Below are 6,459 nucleotides of genomic sequence, written 5' to 3' on the forward strand. Positions count from 1 at the left end.
GGTTCGGAACCCGGGGGAGATTAATGAATGAGTGGGAGGCCGGCTGACTCACGGCTGGCTAAGGTGATATACCAACGTGGTAATTTCTCACTCTCAAAGTCCCGTTCTTGAAGTCCCACGATGCAAGTCCGACGTCTCATATGCCCCCGTGCGCAAGCAAGTCCTGTCGGTAATGTCACGCATGAGATGACGTCACGCATCACGTGGCTATCGCTGACCAATCATTTTTGGACGTTGGAGGGGGTCTGTGAGAGCATGTCTACGATAGTCTGCCCTCTAATACTAACAGCGATGTGTCCCCGTTCTCTTCTTTGACGGACAGGTAGGCAGGGAATGAGCCAGTCACTGTATTACCTGTTAATTGGACAGTAATGCGAATCCGTTTCTACTTGCAACTTGTTGGAATCAAGCTGTCAGCTGTCCGCCAGGGCAAGCGTCCTCACGCTGCGCTGGTCTAAACGCCACCCGACCCTATACACGCGTTCCTCACTTTCAACGCACTCTGCAACTATGGCATTTTCAAGTATATAAAAAAAATATTAGTATATCATAATTTTCTTCATAATTACAATTAGGATAGGTTAGCTTAGGTGTTTGTGTCACGTTGCTAATTATTAGTGTTCGCTAATAATTAGCGAACCTCTCAATTAATTTATACACAATAACAATAAAATAATTATTAATATGTACGTAAGTCAATAAGCGAGTCATAGAGCTTTTAAATAATGACAAAATGAATCTTTATAGTAATAAGCGTTCACCTCAAACATAAATATATATTATTATATACTGAGTTTATATGCATGTTTATACCTAGGTGAGGTTAGGTAAGGTGTTGTGTTAAGTTGATTCTGGTCGTGTTTACAGCACAGGCTGGAGGTGGACGGACCGAAGCTACCAGATATCTGAGAAGCATTCAGAAACCAAGACGATGAAGTGTGTAATGTCAAACCTACACGAGACTTGTACTGAACTGTGCAGCGTCAGCATATTCAGGGCAGAGAACGATCTAATGTTTACTACAAAACTTGTTCCGGAACTATTAGAGTTGGAATACGAGAAAAAGTTGAAAGACCTCTGACCACACAACACTATTGAACAAAACAGAAATAGATGGGATAGATGGGGGGACATGATCAAGAAATATATAATTTGTATAAGAATTGACCGAATAAAGATGAAAGGTATAAAATGAGACGATCACAGAGTGTGGGATGTGGAGAAGCAGATGAGTTGAAGGAAGGTAAAGAAGCACTGATCCAGCGTCTTGAGTGGATTGAATATGATGGAGTTATAGTTGAGGCAACGTCTCCACCCGGGCAGGCTACATCAGAGGGCCGAGAGTCACTATATTATATAACCAGCACCGGCAGGCGGAGTCTGAGAGCTGGTGCCCGACCCTGCCAAGCAAGCCTCGCTTATTATCAGTAATAAAACGGCAAAAATACAACCAAGCAAACGAAAAATATAACAATTATACTTTAAAACAAACAAAACATCTTCCTTAAGGGCGAAGAGTAGCAAGCGTCTCATTTTGTAAACAAGCATTTTGCTCACCTCTCAGCTATACAGTTTGGTGAAGCAACAAGACCTGCAAGTGGCGGTTTCTAACCCTCCCCACCTGCCTCCCCATCTGCCTCCCCATCTGCCTCCCCACCTGCCTCCCCACCTGCCTCCCCACCTGCCTCCCCATCTGCCTCCCCATCTGCCTCCCCACCTGCCTCCCCACTTGCCTCCCCACTACTTCCCTCCACTACTCCACACCTTCCCACTCTCACTACCCCCACAACTCCCTTTACCAGCCAACCTGTCCCAGTGCCTCCTAGCCTTGTCCACTTCTGTAGTTCCCCCACCATCATATCTACAGAACGCCAGCAGACTCTACCCCTCAATGATCCCACCCCCCACAACCACACCCCAACTCTCCCCCACCTTCTGCAGAAACGTGGGGGCCCTATAGCCCCCTGTCCTCCCCCGACCCATCTCCTGTTGCTGCAGTTCCTGCTGCTGCTACTGCTGCTGTTCCTGCTACTGCTGCTCTTCCTGCTGCTGCTACTATTCCTGCTACTGCTGCTGCTGCTGTTCTTGCCACATGTACACTGAAAATGTACTTCAGTTCTGGACAAAGTTCAGGACTACAGTATACCTCCTGGCTGGTCAGTAAATGCTGGCGGAGGACTTGTGATCTTTGAGATGTTGAGAGGCCTAGACGACCCAAACCAGCCCTCTCCCTCCCCCAGGGACAGATATACGGGCTCCCGGGGAGACTGACCCCCATCCCAGCCCTCTTTTTTCCAAAGCTACGCCGTCCTGGAAAGAATGTTTCGGTGTTAGTGTCAGGGGCGAAATTGCGTCAGGTGTTCGTGGCTATTCCAGCTCCAGGAATATTAGCCAAATATCCGAATATTGACAAGAGAGAGAGAGAGAGAGAGAGAGAGAGAGAGAGAGAGAGAGAGAGAGAGAGAGAGAGAGAGAGAGAGAGAGAGAGAGAGAGAGAGAGAGAGAGAGAGAGAGTTAGTGAAAGAGAAGGAATGAGAGAATATAGCCAGAGTTTATTTTATGTGTTTACCGAATATTGGTAGTCAGATGGAGAGGGTGGCCTTGGGGAGGGGAGAAGGGGGTGGGGCGGGACTTTCTCATCTCCCCAAGTGATGAATGTAATGGGAAATACGGGTTTGGGGGGGATACATTTCTCAATTCAAACAGGTATTGCGAGGTACTTTCTCTTTCTGCTACTGGTACTGCCTGAAGGACAAAAAGTGTGGCGTCTGCTGCCTTTGGTGCAACTGCAGTCGCACCCAATCACTGGATCCTCTGCTGTAATCCGTTTGCAGTTTATTACAGTCATGTAACTACAAGTTTAGTATTAGTCATACGCAACTTTATTGAACAGTGTGAGTGTGTGTACTCTCCTACCTAGTTGTGTTTGCGGTGGTTGAGCTCTGGCTCTTTGGTTCAGCCTGGTGGGTGTGTGTGTTTACCACTCACTCCTAATGGCATCCATGACTTACACGGAAGCGAACCTCCTCAGCGCCTCCTGGGGCCAGATTCACGAAAGCACTTACGCAAGCACTTACGAACGTGTACATCTTTCCTTAATCTTTGACGGCTTTGGTTACATTTATGAAACAGTTTACAAGCATGAAAACTTGCCAATCATCTGTTGTTATTGTTATAAACAGCCTCCTGGTGCTTCGGAGCTCATTAACTGTTTAATTATTGGAAACAAAGCCGCCAAAGATTGAGGAAAGATGTACAGGTTCGTAAGTGCTTGCGTAAGTGCTTTCGTGAATCTGGCCTCCTGGTGCGTCACTCAACAAAGTACCCGCGTCTCACGTCAGTCTTCTGTTCATCATCTAAGCAGGGGCGAGTGACGGGGCCTTCTTGAGAAATGCTTTACTCCCCCGAGGTCACTCATGTGTCTTCGGAGGCCGCTGTCACTCCTGGGCGGAGAATCTGGGCTGCTCGGAAGAGGATATTGGAGTCCGGTAATATTTCTCGCTCTTAAGTCATTTTACTGTCAGTCTGTCCATCTATATCACCCAGACGAGGATCCGCTGGTTTACTGAGCGCGGCGTCTTTTACTGTCCCAAGTTTTCGAATTGGCGATTCATGGCTATTTATTTTGATGGTTGCCTTGGTGCCTGGTTATACGTTGTGGTGTGTGTGTGTGGGGGGGGGGGGAGGGGGAGAGGGGGGGGGAGGGGGGGTGAGACACCAAACACACAAGCCTGGGGTGTTCGTCCAGCCCGTCCTCTTAAGGTTCCCAACGTCAAGAAAACGGTCAATTTAAAGTGGTCTCTCCTAACCTACCAGAGGACCCAAAACAGAAAACGGAACAATACGTCACTTCCATTGTTCTAGTGCAACAGTAAATTCTCTAAGGAATAAAAAATTGTAACATTTAAATTCCCTAAGGAATACCAGACACCAAAAACAATGGAGCAAGCGTGGAATACGGAATGACCCCGGTAATGAGAATATGATGTCAGTAACAAGGCCAGGAGGGCAGAGGGTGGTGGGAAAAGACTGCAAGGTGACACTACCAAATTGTTAGAGATTTTCTACAGCGAACAGAGTGGAATGAAGAACTCAAGAGGCAAATCTCAAGAAATGACGCACTGCATACCTGGAAAATGCAAGAAAGCCAAGACTAAGATCGTACCACTAACTACGAAGAGAAGATAAAGTTACCCACCAAGGGTTTGTACCTAAAACCAGATATAAAAACAAGAGCTTGGAAAGGATGTACAAGAGGAGAGCACAAGAGAACCACAACACCTATAAGAGAGAGAGAGAGAGGAGCACACACACAGCACCGCTCCTGTGCCAGATAAGTCCACTACGGGCTCACCATAGCCCGTGCTACTTGGAACGTGTTCCGAGTAGCTGAATCTATAACAACAACGAGAGAGGAGCATGTGGGAGTAAGAACAGAAACAGAAGCAAGAACGAGGTCCCATTCTATTCCATATATATATATATATATATATATATATATATATATATATATATATATATATATATATATATATATATATATATATATGTATGTATGTATGTATGTATGTATCCTTGTTAAAGTTATGCGAAATTGATGAAAAATATAGAAACAAAGTTGACTGCGCGAGGCTACAAGCAGATCTACACGGGTCCAGTGGCACAAGCCTAGCTCTTATTCTCGCTAGCTTACAATATATTAAGTTAGGTTAGGTTAGGTTGGGTTGGGTTAGATTAGGTGTGTTTAAAGAGCAGCGGTTATCTTGAGGTGACGTAAAGGTGAACATACTTTAATCCACATAAGAGCCAAACAAGCAAAAGGAACGGGACCAAGAGGAGATCCACGAGGCAAGTTCAAACACCAATATCAAAAGAAAATGCGACGAGAATCAAGAGGAATTAAAATCGTTGTATAAACTAGCCAGATGGAAGGGCGAGACCCGGGAGCTATTGCTCGACCCTGTAAACACAATTAGCTGGGTATAGCTAGATAAGTGCACACACACACACACACACACAAGTAAGTCGGGAGTCACTATATTACACAATTGACGGCTAGAAAGGCGGGGCTCAAGAGTTAAGAGCTCGATTCTGCAGGTACCAACAGTACACACACACACACACGTTATGGTGTGTCAGACCCCTACGTAATAATTAAATTATCCCGTATTTTCACATACGTATGCGCCAATACAATCATTGCACCTGCAGCCACAGTTTCGTGCTGAAGTTTCAAAACTTGAGCGCTGTTGCGCAGCCAAGTATCAGCGCTTCTTCTAATAATATATGCCCAATTCTCAGCCCGAATTAGCAGATATATGCAAATGCGCAGAATTTGCATGAAATACTGAGGAGAGCGAATTTTTAGTTCCTCATTTAGCCGCTGCGGGAGATATGCGTTTCCCGGATTGGTTTATCGGAAAATTAAATGAAATTCATTCTTGCCGCTAGGGGGAGTGTGACGTCACGTTGGCTCTGTTCTCTGATTGGTTGTTGAATAAAAGCAAAACATTCTTGAGGTTGTAATTTCTATAAATTTTCATAATTCTTTTGCGCAAAATAGTTGATATTAAACACAGCCGTGTCCACCGTGGCCTGGGATATTAAAGAGTGTTATTATAAAGGATCAAAACTTATAAGCAGCGACAAGACTTGACTTTTAGACCATTTTAAGTTATTGAAGAAAGTGGTGTCTGGCATCTTTTGTCTCTTCTCGGTGTTTTGATTGGTTGAAAAGTTGTCACGCGAGGTGGTGCTTATATTGGTCGATTTAAAATATGTTTAATTAGTTTATTGGACAATTCTGCGAATGGCATCGTTAACATTAAGCGATATTACGGACAGAATGGCGTTCCCAGAGATTTGTGACGATTAGTTTAATTCTTTATTTGTGAATATATTTATATTAATTTACATTTTTAATGTTTTTCATTATTTTTGTAAGAGTTGATTCAGTTGTCTTGTTGCTCTGCTGTTGATTCGATGCAATTTGAATATTCTTGAGGAGCAATGTAGCTTGGATCCTATTTTAACTTAGTTTCCCTTAACTATCCTTCTTCCCTGTTCTCTTTATTTTGCTCTATATCTCCTCTCTCCCCTTATCTCTCTCTCTCTCGTCTCAACTCCCAATCTCTGAGATAACTTTTCGCACTCTTCCCTCTTATTCTTACCTTCCCTTCCTCACATCCACTGCCCCTCCCCCCACTCTCTGTCATCTGTTTCCTCTCTTTCACCTCTCACCATCCCTATCTCATCTCCCCCCTTCTCTGTTATCTCCATCAATCCTCTCCATCATCCACTCCTCTCTCTCTCTCTCTCTCTCTCTCTCTCTCTCTCTCTCTCTCTCTCTCTCTCTCTCTCTCTCTCGCTGTTATCGTCCACACACTACCAGCACCCAGGTTAGTGAGGCTGAGCCACTGCCACAATATTCAGATTGCAAACTCTGTGATACACCTTTGA

The sequence above is a fragment of the Procambarus clarkii genome, chromosome 26, assembly GCF_040958095.1.
Source record: "Procambarus clarkii isolate CNS0578487 chromosome 26, FALCON_Pclarkii_2.0, whole genome shotgun sequence".
NCBI classification, from domain to species: Eukaryota; Metazoa; Arthropoda; class Malacostraca; order Decapoda; family Cambaridae; genus Procambarus; species Procambarus clarkii.